At 40.2% G+C, this 16,814-nt stretch overlaps 1 long non-coding RNA gene across 1 annotated transcript in view; it reads left to right on the forward strand.

Annotated features, from left to right (window-relative positions):
• The first annotated feature begins 1,198 nt into the window (after window positions 1–1,198).
• LOC143608463 (uncharacterized) overlaps window positions 1,199–16,814 on the forward strand; it is a 43,037-nt gene continuing 27,421 nt past the window's right edge. The window contains exons 1-2 of the long non-coding RNA XR_013149261.1: window positions 1,199–1,570; window positions 1,706–1,837. This is a non-coding gene — a long non-coding RNA (uncharacterized LOC143608463). The remainder of the gene's footprint in view (window positions 1,571–1,705; window positions 1,838–16,814) is intronic.

The following is a 16,814-nucleotide window of genomic DNA, read 5'->3' on the forward strand; positions in this document are numbered from 1 at the left end:
CCTTTGATTCCATCTTAACCGAGAATCCACTTTTTAGCCGAAAACACGCCTTTTAGCTAAAAGCACAGTGAGACGAGAAGATATGGTAGAGAAACCTTAACCGAGAACTAATAACACATAGAAACATTGAATTTAACTGAAAACCCAGACCCAAGACGAAAACACAATGCTAAACCGAGAACTTAATCCGAGATCCTTTGTCGCCGAGAACTATGTTTTACCAAGAACCCAGTTTGACTTGACCAATAATCAAAATTTTGATAAACAAAGGAGTTTGATATCTTTGAATTTTTTGAAAAGATTTGAGCAAATTTTTTTCATAATTCCAATTGAAAATCCTAATAGCACGATGAATTTAGTTCTTCATGTTCTACGGTTTCCAGCATACTTCAACGATCAACCAAGCAAAAACAGCACAAAACTTTGTTTTAACACCTTGAAAAGTCCAAAAATTCGTTTCTTGAATTCGTTGATATCGCAACCGAGCCTAGAATAGGTCTATAGTCTCTGATACCACTTGTAAGTCCCGAATATGGATCACTACAATGCAATATAAAATAAACACATGATTGGGCGAAATCCAAGCACGTGATGACTCAAGAAATAGATGAAAGGAACATAAACAAAAGATTTAAAGCACACGTATATAAACGTCGGGTACTTAATCCCACAATACAAAATCGATTACACTTTAAGAGAGAATAACAAAATAAGTGTTGAACCTAACAAATGATAAAACCTGTTGGGACTTATATTTTAGACCGACGCATCGAATTAATATGTGGGTGAAAAATATATTTTTTGGTCTCAACCCAGGGTGGATGGCTTGAAGACCAAGACATGCTAGACTAGTATTAATAGATGCTTTATTCATTTGTCTAGTATGAGTGAGTGTATTGTGTATGTGTGAGATTTAGGGTTTTATCCCTTTGAGAGAGTCTCCTCCTCCAGGATGAGCTCTCCTGGTGGTGGCTGATATTTCTTAATCGATTGTATGTATGAGTGTATGTATGTATGAGTTATTCATCTTTATGAGAATCATTCGACTAATATTATCATACTACCATTTCTATCTTGTTTGTGTTTTGATTACAATTGTTCATCCTATTATTGATTGTTAATCAAATCAGGCTCTCTCCCAATACACCTCATCCATCCAAACATCTTTCAAGAGTGAATAGTGAATACGATTCGATCCTAGCCCTAGATCCGAGCTCCACCGTTAATACCGATTATTCACGCTTCCGCACCGGGGCTACGGTTTTCACAATTGGTATCAGAGCGGGGTTACCGAATCGTTCAGACTAACCGCTGAACTGATTCATTTCGCTCTTGAATCCACCATGGACGTTAAATGATGAAGTTCGTTGAACTTATTTTTGGAGTTTTTGAAATTATTTGATGATTTGGAGAAAAGTATATGGATTGATGTTTGGGTTGATGACTCGTTTGGAGATCCAACATCAATTTCATGTTTATTTGGTCAGAATGGTCCAGATCTGATGTAACAGTGTTATTTGGCTCGTTTTGGGGCAACTCTGTTCATTTGATGATTTCCAGATCTGAAAAGGTTGTGGATATGATTGAAGATATATTTCTTTTATTTAGTTCGAGATGACCTGGATATTGCTCATCGATTCTTTTCAGATTTCGGAACTACTTTTTCGATCTGAAAGAATTAGGGTTTTGTTTGCTGCACAAACAGGATATGGTATGTTGGAAAACGTTGTTGTTGGTACAAACTGGTATGAAGAAGGTACTAGTCAAGAATGAACATGTACTAAAGGCAATATTATCATTGTTTGTTGTAGCAAATGCAAAGTGAATATTCAAGCAGGTTTGTTTGATCCCGGAATACCAATCAATAACAATAACATATCTTAGATCTGTGAATATCCGATTAGTACTAGATCTAGCTCATGATTACAATTGATTAGGTGTTATGTATGTATATCTATTATCAATATATTAGTAGTAGTGTTTGTATAATATTAGAGTGAAGCTTGAGAGAGAGATTGGACAGCAATTCGTTAATTAATCTCCAAACTTCTCTAAAAAAACGTGAACAGGAGTTCACTATATATAGAAGGTGATCTGGTTCGCTAACATCCCCTAGCGAACCAACCTCTCCTTCGTTTCATACATTAACATAGCAAAACACCCCCTGATTCGTTAACATCCCCTAACGAATCAGGAGGGAATACATTTAATGTCTAGTTCGCTAATATCCCCTAGCGAACTAGACTATAACTTAACGAACTAACTATTAAATAAATTAATTATTACATTAATTAATAAACAAAAACGTTAACGATAAATACAAAGACTCTAGACGCAAAACCGTGCACTAACAGACACCCCCTCGTCTTGAGCTCTTTGTCTTTAACTTATTTGAAGCACTTTGACTACCAGTCTCTGCAACTATGAATTCCATGTTCATGACACACACGAACGACTCGTTGGAATTGCATAGGCAGGTCGTAATCTTCTTGGCGCTCGACCAAAATCTGCTTCCTGTGTAGCACATCATTGTCTGTCTCTGATAAATTAACCAACCACATCGGGTCGATTATCTTAATGAGTTCAGTCTTCAGTCCACTTCCAAGAACAATGACGGCCTCGCCAGTACGATTGTCATAGTACCAGCGGTTGAAAGAGAGATGCATATGTTGAGGCATCGTCTTCATAGGAACCTTTTTCATCATCTTTGGCGGCTTCACATTCAAGACAAGTTTCTTCCAGCCGGTCCTTGGATCAATCTCGTTAATGCGCTTATGTCTTGGGACCTGGGGCTTGAAGAATTTGAAGCCATGATTGACCTCGAACAGTAAGTGTTGGTGAAACCACTCAGCTGTTCGGTAACCCCCACGATTGATAAATGGACGTCTCGCGAGGGTACGAACATCCCACCGCGGCAATGATAGAACATCCATTATCTTCTCATAATACTGGACATCCTTTTCCCACTTGACTATACATACTTCAAGGTCAGAATCATAGAGCCAGGAGACAATATCACCATGTACCTTAGAAACGGTCTTGAAGGTAGTCACCTGATTAGCCTTAACCCAAGCAGCAGCAGTATATTTTCTTTCTTGATCTACATAACAATAAGCACTGATAATTTTACCCACTTTATGATGTTTGAACCATCTTTCTACGTCCTCATCAGTCACTTCTTTGAGTGAGGGTACTGTTCGCTGCATAACCTTTTCCAATTCATCCTCAGTCTTTTTAAATACTTCTACATGAAATACCGGAGCACCTTGATCAACGTTCGTGTGTTGATACAAGTCCGGGAACTCATCAGCAGTCACATCCTCCATTTCTACATCCTCGTTCTCATAAATAAAGTCCGTATTCATCTGAAGTGACGGATCAACCTCCAAACCTTCCTCATTCTCCACCTCAACATCGGGCTCAGCTTCTAAAGCATTTAGCTGATCATCATTCAGCCCAAGTAGTATTGAAATCTGCTCCCGTGTCAAGGATCTTTCTATAAACTCACCAACCTGTATCTCGTCCGTATTCACCACACTCTTCACCACCCCAGATCCATCAACAAATATCACTGTGTTAGCTGCAATCATTTCAATTGGCTTGGCAGCTGTTGGATCTTGATAAATAATAATTTGTTTGCTCGAATCATCACCGCCACTAACACCTGCACCAGAGGATGAACCATGCGATTTTTTAGGCTCACCTCCTGCACCAGATTCGTCAGGATCATCGTCGTCATTCTTGAGTTTCTTGAGGGCATCTTCTTTACAAGTTAATTGTAAAATCAACTCTTCTTATTCTTTTAACTTCACCCCCTAAGACTCAACAATCGCACGCAACGATTTAGTCTTCTTCTGACAGAAAGAAATATAACTCATCATTCGGCGTTGATTCTCCATGAGTTGTTCTTGATTTTGACGGTCAACTGCTGTAGGACCGATTCGGGACTCGTTTTCCCAACGATTCACGGGGCAACGTGTTAGAGTGCGGAATCCTCTAACACGGCGATTCGGTGGTGATCAACGGGCACGTAGGTACGATTCCTAAAGGGGTTTGACGCCTAGGATTGGAGGAAATGACCAAGAACACGAAGACCAATAGAGAGTTTCTGTAGGCTGCTGGTTCGTGAGTGTGTATTATGTTCTCGCTACATGTGAAATTCCCCAAGTAACGTTTATATATCGAAGACTCATTCGATCGAATGAGATACTCATTCGATCTAATGAGATCTGGTTCGATCGAATGAGATCTGGTTCGATCGAATCAGTCACTGATTCGATCGAATCAGCTTCGTTTGACATTTTCAGTACGTTAACTTGGTTTCACGATCGTTGGTTTCATGTTCAACCAACCTGATAGAACTGGGGACATACATGTGACATTTCATGTCCTAACAAACTCCCCCTTGGAGCCAGTTCTATTTGCTTGAACCAATCGAGTTCTCTTGCTCGACCGTAACTCCCCCTTGGAGTTATCTCACTCTCTCTTTTGTCAAAACTAGTGGTGCATACGTTGCATCCACAAACTCCTTTCTTCATGGAGTTCTCTCTTGATCAAATGGTACAGTCAGTCAGACTTTCCATAGGTTCCGCATATCCCGAGACGCTGTCAATTGGAATTTTGGATTAACATTTAAGCACAATTGTATTAGATTTGTAAAATTGACATTAAAGCATAATCTATCACAATATTCCAAATCATATTTCATTCAATTCAAAACAATTACAACCAGAAGATTTAACTTTGAATTACAACAAGAAACAAGATAAACGATAAACATGACAATTAATCTTCAGTTTCTTGGGCATACTTCTTCTGTTGTTCTTTCCAATTTGATCCTGCATGTATGTCATAGGCAAAGAAAATCCTAATGACATTTCTGTACGTTAACGCTTGCTCTATATCTTCGGGAGCGTAAAGAATCTCTGTCTTGTACAACGTATAGACATCCTCCCGTGACAAATTTGTGAGCCACATTGGATCAAAGATACGAATTGTGCTCCAATTTCCATAGTCATTGAGCACAATAACTGCCTCATGCAGTCTTCCATCATAGTACCAATGCCTGAATGATTTGTAGAAGTCCTGCTTCATCTTTCTAAGAGGAATCTTCTTCATTGTGAGTGGTGGCATGTACTTCAAAATAACTTTTGGCCTGTTGGTGATCGGATCGATCTCCTTTTTGCTTAGATATCTTTTCGGCCTTTGTGGTGTGATCATCTTCCATTTTGTGTTGTACTCTTTTCGCAACACATTCTGATAATACGTGGCAAATGGAGATGAGTTGGCGTATAGCAGATCAAGATAATTCAGACGGTTCAGGTCATGAGTAGGAAGGGTCTTCAAATCAGTAATACGTTGAAAGTATTCAACCCCCCCTTTCTCTCTTGACAGCTACGCAGTTAAGATCCTTCAGACATGCCCAAGCGATAATTTCTCCTGAAGTTCTGCGACCCTTCATCTTATATGAAGTTGTATGAGGAATGGTCGGCTTCGCTTGTCGTCTGGATCTTATCTTCTCAAGAATAGCATTGAATGCTTTCTTGCATTCCTCGGTTTTCTCTAAAAATTCGGCTTGATCTGCTTCAGAAGGCTGTTCCATATTGTTTGACCTTTCTTCAGCCTTTTTCTGTATTTCCTCCTCTGTTACATTTTGGAAGAAACTTGCAGAGTTAGGAAGATCGTCATTTTGAGACGTATAGTATTCAGGATACTCTTCCTTTGACAAGTCTTCCATTTCAACGTCATCAAATTGAGAGGGATCGACGTGTGAGGGATCAGTGGCCGTAGATGATGATGAATCAGGTGTAGCAGCAGAAGAAGACGTTTGTTCTGTTGGAGGCAAAGCCAGATACTTGCCTGTTTCTACGTTGGATAACTCAAACATTTGTTCCAATTCTTCTTCTGTGAAGTTATGAGAAATTTCACCTTCTTCCAATTGTCCACTTGCAAAGTTTCGCTGCTCATTTGGATTCTCCAGTAGAAACGTGAAAAATTCTGCTGCTGTTTTTGATTGCAGCGCTTGGACATTAAACGGATCATCATCACCTGTTTGATTAAACAAACACAATGTAACAACAATGTTAAGTAAACATATGTAATATCATAAACATTAAATACAATATCATTACATATGAAACTGAGTTTATACAAAAATCATCATTTAACAAGATTTAACATTTAAATCCTCACTACATTCACTAAACTCACTCTTTAGTACCTTCACCTCCATCATCTGAAGAGTCAAGTTCGTCTGTGTCCACATCAACATTTGTTGGACATTCCAAACGTAGAACATCTCCTTTCAATTCTGTTACTTTCGCCTCAAGGCTTAGATTCGACTCTCGTAGTTCCTTGATAGAAGAGCCCTGTTCGGCGACAATCGCATTCAGCTGAGTGTTTTCAATTCTGTGCATGTCGTTTTCGGCTTGAAGTTTGGCAATCTGCTCATCTTTCAGTCGATTTTGTTCTTCTTGCCGTCTATTCAGCTCTTCTTGCTCAGTCTTGAACATGAACATCTTCATCATAGCCTTGTGAAGATCAGCTAATTCTGTTGCAACCTGAGGAGGTATTGACATTTCTGGTTGAGGTTGAGTAGTCGGTTGTGGTGCTGATTGCGGTGTTGGTTGCTGTGTTGGTGGCGGTGCTTGTTGAACGGGAGGAGCAGCAGACGAAGTCCCAACTGATTGTAACGTTGGAGGTCGTGGGAGATCAGAAAATAAACTCCGATACTTCCTAGTAACCTTCTTCTTTTGCCTCTTCGCAGGCCTTTCTTCGCCCGCAACATCCTCGGCCCTAACCTCACCAGCAAAGTGCACATCTGATGCACTTGCTTCATCACCAGCATCCAGAACCTCAACGTTAAAGAATGAATCAGCCTCTTTTTCGGCATCTGTTCTGGTGTCTGCCGGTACCTCTTCCTCCTCAGTGTCAGATTCGTCGCTGGTTTTCTGATAAGGTAAGTTCTCGACGTCTGAATCACTGGCGGCATTCCTCCACTTCCTCTTCGGAGGAGCCTTGTAAGACGGATTTGCCACGTGCCCAAAACACCGTTTGTGTGGTGGTCTTGTGGGGCGGTCCTTGTAAGATTTTAAACGGTTGAGGGTTTCGTTCTTCATGTGGTCCAGTTTCACCACATCACCCTCATTTTCTTTCAGTAGACCCGGAGCTTGACTATCGACGATCATTTGCACAAATCTCGGGTACTGTAGAAACTTCTCGCCCGCCCCTTGTTTTATTGTCAGATTTTCCAGCATATGGCTGAAGGTCATCTGCGAGAAGTTGTAGGGGCGGTTCATCACTAATGCAGCCATTGTGAACTGCATGCTTTCCCTCAATTTGTCAAAACTTGTTCTTTGAGGCCCTAAGCAGTGCATCACCACGTGTGCCAGATATTTGAACTCTGGACATAGATTGGCTTTATGGAGTAGACCGGCATTCAGGTCACCGTCGTACTTCATTCTTGCAAAACATCCTCTGGTTCCAGCAGGATGTAACCCAGTAGGATCTGAATCAGCATCAACAAACCCACAGACTTCCCTGAGGATTTGGGCAGATACAATAATTTCGTGCCCTCTAACCGTGGAGCGAATTACCGACGGCACAACAGTTTTGTCGTGCGAGGCATTCCTCCAGAATTCCTGTTGAACTGACATGATGGGTTCTACTACCCTTGAGATAGGTCCGTGAATCCTGGACCGTTTCAGGAATTTGATCATTGTTGCAAAGTCTTTCCCATGGCTTAATTTTTCGTCGAGAAAGGCTACAATGTTGTGCTTGATTGATGTTTTGAAGGGAACGAAAACTTCTGCAACTTCAGCCATTTTATCTGCAAACATAAACGTGTTAGAACGAACAGATATCGAAAAGACTGAATGCGTTTAACATTTTCAAACTTTCTGGACTGGTTCAATCGAATGAGCAATGATTCGATCGAATGAGCTACTCATTCGATCGAGTGAGCTACTCATTCGATCGAGTGAGATCTAGTTCGATCACAGACAGTCGAATGAGATAGATATCATCTTTGACCTCTGATTCGATCGAACTACTGATCGAATAAGTCTCATTCGATCGAACAAGAGACTCGTTCGACCGAATAGACTGATTCGACTCATTCAAACATCAGCCCAGAATGTGCAGAATCCAGATCGACCTTTTCGATCGTTTAAAGATACCCAACATATAGATAAAATCGGTTGAGGTTTATGAACATGTATCAACATAAAACTACAAGACTTAAACGGTTAAAAACAGTTTAATATGTGTTTCGTTATAATTTCCGATTCCGAGAACAAAAACGACCAAAAACTTGATCAAAACACGGTTAAAATCCAAAAAATCTTACATTTTAGTGATGTACGTGAAAAATCGAATAAGATGAATGGATCAAAACGAGGGGTTCGCGAAAACAATTTTGAGAGAAAATTTCTGTAAAATTTTTCGAATAATTCTGACCGATCGAATGAGTCTGAGTATTTATACTATTTCTGGATTCATTCGATCGAATGGACTTGTTCGATTGGACCAATCGATCGAATGAGAGTCTATTCGATCGAATAAGTCGCTCGCAACACCTCTCATTCTCACAACAACTGACTCGATCGAATCGGCTCATTCGATCGACTTACTCGATCGAATAGCCACATATTCGATCGAATGAGGGAAAAACATTGAAAAAAATAAACTTTTAAACTTTTTATTCCCTGCCATCGATCGTGGTGCCTTTGAACCTGCAAGAAAACATAAACTTTTGATACTTGGTTAGTTTTCTTAGACATTTTCCGATAATGAGAGCTTAGTTCCTACAGAACATATAGATCATAAGACATTAGTAAACACACGGAAAAATATCAGGCACAACCATCTTTGGGTTTTCTTGTCACTTCTTCTTTCTTTCATGCACAGTCGGTTGCGCAGATAAGCATTTAGCAACCTGCATGAAGTTTTCTTTCATTCCTACACACTGGATAAACATTTAGTAGGAATAGACAGGGATCAGACTACCTGTCACGATGATTTCTCATCGATTTTCAAACAAACAGAACTAAATAAAATGAAAAAATAAATAGAAATAAAATCCTTTTTTTTTTTTTTTTTTTTTTTTTTTTAAGTATTTACAGGGAGGGACAGGGATCAGACTACCTGTCACCGGATGATTTCTCATCAACAATAAAGCAGAATAAAAATAAAAATAACTCAGAATAAAAATCTTTTTTTTTTTTTTTTTTTATAATATTCAAACTGAAATAAGCAACTGTACAAAATTTAAAGTACAATATTTTTGGTTGAGAAGGATCTATAATAAGAAATCATACAGACTTATTTGACTATCCACTGAGACTTTTCGAGATTTTTCACATGTTTTTGATTTTTCTTAATAAGAGAGTATATAATATTAAACTTGACATAATGAGCATTCCTTTTGTGAGAAAGATCCGAACATGGGATCAGTACTGACATTGTAGCACTCAGTAAGTTCAATATAATTTCTTTTTGGTCGATACATATTACCGATGCGATTATGGGTATATTTGTCCATTTAAACTTAAACAAACATCCTCTCGTCTGTCAATGACCATTTGATAATTGCTTGTGATCACAGCTATGTATCCCACCATATTTTGGTTGACTCATGTAGGACCTCACAACATATTGAACAGTCAAATCGGCGCATCTTATTTTTGACAAACGACCATAAGCTTATAGGATCCCTTTTGTTCGCTTTTCATCAAATATTGTTGCTTTTCACATTCTTGCGAATTTAATTAGCAACTTGATGATTTTATCATGTTTTCACATACGTGTTCGGTATTCATCTACTTGTCCCAAAATCATTTATTTTATTTTTTTTTCAGGAGATATCCAAGTTATCAGCGCTGTCCAGGTCGATACTTACGTATCACAGAGGGAGATAATAACTTTAGATATACCAGTATGGAAGAGCGCTGTCCAGGTCGATACTTACGTATCACAGAGGGAGATCAATCCAAAACCGGTGGAGCATAAGATATTTAATACAGATATCCAAGTTATCAGCGCTGTCCAGGTCGATACTTACGTATCACAGAGGGAGATAATAACTTTAGATATCACAGCATGGAAGAGCGCTGTCCAGGTCGATACTTACGTATCACAGAGGGAGATCATTCCAAAGCCGGTGAAGTATAAAATATTTAATACTCCTCCTTAATCAACGTTTAAAGCATATGATTTAGAAGGGACTTTCGATGAAAGCAGACCTGCAACACGAAGATCTAACATTCTTTAAGAATTTAGCTTTTGGGGGAACCAATTTGTGCCGATGGTAATTCGTGTACGCGTGATAAGACATATCCTCAATTGATATTGGTCTTTAGACAGTGACGTCCGTCAATTTATCTTAGATGTACACCCATAGCTGACAATCTAAATGATTTAGATAGGTCAAATCCAGACTCAATTCAGTAAGATAAGCCTACCAATATATCACATTAGTACTATGCATGACCAATTTTTCACTTTATATCTTTTTAACATCATGCTACTGTCAGTGTGCCATCACTTCCCAACGGTTGGATACCATTTCTCATTTTCTGAATATATGAATGTTTTTGGATAAAAAAAAATTTAAATTATTTCGCCCCGATCAAGTCAAAGTCTTCAGGTAAACGGCTATCCTGACGATCCAATGGATCAGCTGGACCGACCACATACGAGTATGTGTCCTTCTAACTAAGTATGAACGACTATTTTTCAGCGAAAGAATAAAAACCCATCATAAACCGCCCCGGTCACTTTCAGTCATCTGGTTAATGGCTATCCTCATACTATACAGGTAAAAATGAGGACCAAAACATATCCGAAGATATGTCCTTCAAACTGAAGCAACCGACATAATTCTAAGCGATAGTGACGGTTTTTTTTTTTTTTTTTTTTTATTAATATAAGGAAAATGAGAATAAGCTATACAGAAATAAAAATCTTTTTGATGTCTCAGTATGATAGCGTCTGTGTACAATCATCTTTCTTGTAACAAGATCAACTTCTCAAAATTTTAAAATTTTTGATGTTTTTGGGTTTTTGTATTTTATATTGTTTTTGGTTTTTCTTGAAACCTTTCTCCCCCTAAAAATTATAAAAACAAAATCTTTTTGGATTTTTCAAATTTTTAAGAAAAGAACAAATGAAAAACAATTTAAATGATATCTTCAGGAACATCATCTTATTGACGTTTAACGCCGTTGATCTCTAGCAAATATAAAAACCGTGGTTTGTCAAATGCTTTAGTGAAGAGATCAGCGCGTTGTTCCTGAGTGGGGATTTTTACCACATCGATTAACTTCTTTTCGTAACAGTCACGAAGGAAGTGATATCGAATTTCGATGTGCTTCGTTTTGCTAAATTGGACAGGATTTTTGGTAATTGAAATAGCAGCAGAATTATCAAGATATATAGGAGTAGTAGAACATTCAATATCGTAGTCACGCATCTGTTGCTGAATCCAAATAACTTGAGAACAGCAACTGGCAGCCGCAATATATTCCGCCTCAGCTGTTGAAGTGGAAACTGATGTCTGCTTTTTGCATTGCCACGTTACTAAACGACTTCCAAAGAACTGACATCCTGCTGTTGTTGATTTGTAATCGAGTTTACAACCACCATAGTCCGAATCACTATACGCATGTAGATCAAAGTTATCATCGTGAGGATACCAAAGACCCCAATCTGGAGTACCCTTCAAATACCGCAAAATTCTTTTGACTGCAATAAGATGGGAGACCTTCGGCTTTGACTGGTAACGTGCACAGAGACACGTAGCAAACATTATGTCCGGCCGAGAAGCAGTCAGGTACATTAGAGATCCGATGATCCCTCTATAGTGAGTTGGATTGATCAATTCACCCTTCTCGTCAGGATTAATCCCGTGATTAACCACTAACGGAGTTCCCTGAGAAGAGGAACTCAACATCTCGAACCGTTTCAAGATGTCATTGACGTATTTAGTCTGGTGAATGAAGACACCGGAGTCTGTTTGATCAACCTGAAGTCCTAAGAAGAACTTCATCTCACCCATGGAGCTCATTCCAAATTTTTCTTGCATCACTTGTTCAAACTCCTTGCATAGTGTTTTATTCGTGGACCCGAAGATGATGTCGTCCACGTACACTTGTACCATAATGAGATCTCCTTCTTTCTCCTTTGTAAATAACGTGCAGTCGATCGTTCCTCTTCTAAACCCGTTGTTCAGAAGGTGTTTGGATAGTTCCTTGTACCAAGCTCTCGGGGCTTGGTGAAGACCGTATAAAGCTTTGTTGAGCAGGAAGGCATTATCCTTGTGATTTGGGTCTTCAAAACCTGGAGGTTGTGCCACATATACGGTCTCTTCGATGTGACCGTACAAAAAGGCACTCTTGACGTCCATCTGATATACTTTGAATCTCTTGAAAGACGCATACGCCAAGAACATCCGGATTGCCTCCAAACGCGCAACCGGAGCATACACCTCATTGTAGTCTAGGCCTTCGATTTGCCTAAACCCTTGGACCACCAGGCGGGCTTTGTTGCGAACAATCACTCCACGATCGTCGCGTTTACATTTGAGTACCCACTTAGTGCCAATTTTCTTCTGTCCTTTGGGGAGATCCACCAGCTTCCATACACCAAGTCTCATGTACTGCAATAATTCTTCTTGCATGGCTGAGACCCAGTTAGCGTCTTTCAGCGCATCGGTGATGCTGCGTGGTTCTTCTTGTGCTAAGAAACATTCATGGGCATTTAGCGCAACTGATCCTGACTCCATCATTTCAGTATAGAGGCCAAAATTCAGCTGTCGACGTGTTTTGACACCCTGTTGAATGTCCCCTATAATGTTGTCTTGTGGATGATCACGTTCAGTCCTAACCACCGGATTGTCAGGAACGACAACATTTTGTTCCAAGTTAGTTAAGTTCGGCTCAGGAACTGGAGCGAATGGTGCCTCTGAAGTAGAGGTTAGAGGCTGATCTGCATTTGGCGCTTCTTGATTTGACGATGAAGGTTGCGGAGTAACCTGTGTCGGTGCCGATTGTACATCATCTGCTGGAGATTCATCTTCAGATTCAGATTCGGATGACTCTTGAACTTGCTCGCTAGACTCTGTGGAGGAAGACGATGATGGACCAGGATGAGGTGAAGATTGCTGTGATTCATCAGGAGGTGCATTTTGCGCCTCATACATCATTTGAATAGCAACCTCATACAGATTGAATGACTTGAACAATTTGTCAAAATCAAACAACCAGTCTTCTCCTGACCCCTTGGCTGGTTCTGTGTAGCGTTGAACGTCGACATGGTACCATTCTTCAACTAATTTTGTTGATCTGTTGAAGACCCTTTTGAGAGGTACGCTGTAACCCAGAAAATAGCCGTTGATGATCTTCTCCTCGAACTTATTATCGACTTGCCTTTTAAGTAACGTGCAAAGAGCTCCAAATGGTTCCAGGTGCTCTAAGTTAGGCCTCCGTCGTTGAAGAAGCTCGAAGCTTGTCTTGCCGTGGCGCTTGACAATGCCTACCCGATTCAATGTGAAACAGGCGTTGGCAATTGCCTCACTCCAAAACGTGACAGGCAACACTGAGTCTGCTAACATTGTTCTAGCTGTCTCGATTAACGTTCGATTTTTCCTTTCAGCAACCCCGTTCATTTGTGGAACGTACGGGGCACTGAACTCCTGAACAATACCTCTTTCTTTGCAGAAGTTTTCAACATTCGCATTCTTAAACTCTGTCCCGTTATCTGAACGCATTCTCCGAACCTTCAGATTGTACTGTGCCTCAATAGTTGTAACCAGCAGATTTATACACCCAAATGTCTCAGACTTTGCTTTTAAGAAAAATACCCAAGAGAATCTCGAATATTCATCAGTAACCACTAGACAGTATGAGTGCCCAGAGATACTTTTGACGCTTATTGGGCCAAAAAGATCCATATGAAGGAGTTCCAATGGAATATCAATCGAGTGGAAACTCTTAGACTTGTGGGACCTTTTTACTTGCTTTCCCGCTTTGCACTGCACACACGAATCAGGGAGACGGAAACTTCTCAGATTAACTCCCTCAACTAGCCTGTTGTGCACAAGCTTGTTCATGTTCCTGACATTAATGTGTCCCATCCGTTTATGCCATATGACAGTATCACGTTCGGATGCCTTGGACACAAAACATGTCGCCGTTGGAGACGATGACCCTGCCTTAGCCATATCCAGAATGTAGAGATCACTCTGGCGTGCGGCTGACATTAAAACCTTGTCTTCAGGAATGGTGAATTCCATCGCCAAGATGTGGCAGTCTCGGTCATCAAACATAACTTTGAAACCCTTGTCGCAGATTTGACTTATCGACAACAGGTTGTTCTCCAACTCCTTGATGAAATTAACCTTATCAAACGAAATTCGCCCATTTGAAACTATTCCTTGGGCCGTGATGTAACCACCTTGAGTTCCTGCAAAGGAAACTGCACCTCCTTTTATCTGTCTGACACTGGATAGGAGATTCATGTTTCCAGTCATGTGCCTGGAAGCTCCTGAGTCGATGATCCACATGTTGAATCTTGGATCATAAAGAGCAACCTGCACACAAAAAGCAAAAGGTTTAAATATCATTGGAAACCCAAGCCTTAATGGTCTTGGGTTTTCCATTATCATCACGAATTAACAGTTCAATCCATTTACCCTCATTAACACTGTTTTCTGGTTTGACATTGTTATCAACAGTGTTGTTTTTCTTTTGTTTCCAACTGTCAGTCTTCTTCTCAACATGTTTGACATAGCTGGTTGAAGACTGACTTTCACTTGTTGAAGTGGAAACACTTGGGTTTGAGGGATTCGGTGATCTGTGTGGTGAGGTTGGCTGAGGTTTCCTAGGAGAAACCGACCGCGGGGTGTGAGACCGAGTTTGACTTTGAATGTCAACGGTCGGTCGCCTCATAGGAGATGACTTGACATATCTAGGATCCGGATACTTGTAGCAAAATCTTGCTATATGGCTAACCTCTCCACATGAGAAACAGTAGTTTCTCCCCCTTTGACGTGGTGGAGAGTAATGACTTTAGTGTTGTTTGTTACCATAGTACCCCTTGGATTTGACATTTTGGGGTGACGTTTGTCTGGGAGGTGGTTTTGGAAAATTATGTTTTTCATTAAAGTTACCCTCCTTGACAAACTGGGTACTATGTTCCATGCACTTTCTCAGATTTGACATTAGTTGTTGTTGCCTTTGATTTAGATGTGGATGGGCCTGACTTAGTTGTGGAACCTAAGTCTGTGGCAACAACATTTGGTTTTGGCTTGGTCTCAGGAGCCGGGTCAATGACTTCTTTACTCTTGGACTTTGAAATTTGTTCTGTGTCCTCGGGTGTTTTAACATTTGAGTCATCGTCTGGCACAGCTCCTGGTGTGCTCACAAATTGGTTCAGCACTGGGGGTGGGACATTGTGATATCCCACACCTCTTTCCTTTTTGCACCGGAACTCGGGGATAATGTGTTCTAGCAAATAAGAGGAATTGGAGTAACTTTTTAACTTGAAAGTCAATGATTCCAGATCAGTTTTTGTGTTCTCCATTTCCTTTTTCAAGACATTATTTTTATTGATATGAAAATTGATAGAGTCTTGTTGATTTAGAACACATATCTCCAATTCCTTGTTCTGACGCTTAAGGCTATCAACTTTTTCTTTAAAAGCAGACTATTTCTGCTTCCAAGCCTTGTTTTGAGCAAGAGCGTCAGTCAGTTCAATTAAAGATCTTGAGGCTGCTTGTTTATAAGCCTCGAGATCTTCAATTCTCTCTTTCAGAGACTGAATTTCTTGTTCAGACATTTCACATTTTAAACATTTGGTATTTTCTGGTTTGGGAGTAGTAGGGTTAGAACTTACCTTGGCATCATTTGACGTCTCTGCCATGAACGCAAAGTAAAGATTCCCTGCTCTTTCCAGAAAAGATGCAGACTTTGCTTTTGACAGTACCTTGTTGACTTCTTCAACAGTAGCAGCTTCTGCAGGAATTATTGAACTTGGAGATGATTGAGGAACATTTGACTCTTTTTCTTGATCCTCCATAATCTCCACTGATGACACTTCAGCTTCATGCTCTCCTTCATTTACTTCAGTAGCTGGCTCCTCGACAATGTATTCTTCATCAGTTGAGGAATTATCAGACCCAGATTCTGAGTCTTGATCCACAATGGTGATGTCAGCCATGTTAATGCTGAAGTTCCAGGACTCGCCTTCATCACTTTGAACAGCAAGAGCAGTTTCATTGTTGATGTTGGCATTGTTCGCTGCTGTTTGATTCTGAGGGACCAGTTGTCTCTCATTGTTGACATTTGCAGCGGCTGCAGCAGGAGTAGATGAAGTTGAAGTAGTTCGGAAGGGATATTGGTGACCTTCCCTCTTTGGTTTAGAGCACTCCTTGGCAAAATGACCAAGTTCGCCACAGTTGTAGCATTTAACTTTTGTTTTATCAAAACCAAACTTGGATTTATTGTTGATTGAAAGAGCTTGGCCTGTTTTCTTATCCCACTTTCTAGCCCTACGGAACGCGCTGCCAAGTGCCCACATTATGTCGATGCGTTCCATATCGTCTTCATCTAGCTGTTCATAGTCATCGCTGTCCAGATGACTGTTGCCAAGTTTACCAGCCACCATTAAGCTGTATGATTCAATTATTGTGCCTAACGTTGCCATATGTTCTTTGGCAACTTCCACCGTTACCTTTCCCAAGCCTTCAGTGTTTAACGTTGCCTTTTCAGTTGACTTGGGTTCGGAGTTAGAACTTGAATTTCCGGAATTTGATGTTG

The sequence above is a fragment of the Bidens hawaiensis genome, unplaced genomic scaffold (assembly GCF_021521415.1).
Source record: "Bidens hawaiensis isolate Kalapana, Puna unplaced genomic scaffold, B.hawaiensis_p1.1 tig00419374_1, whole genome shotgun sequence".
Lineage (NCBI taxonomy): Eukaryota > Viridiplantae > Streptophyta > Magnoliopsida > Asterales > Asteraceae > Bidens > Bidens hawaiensis.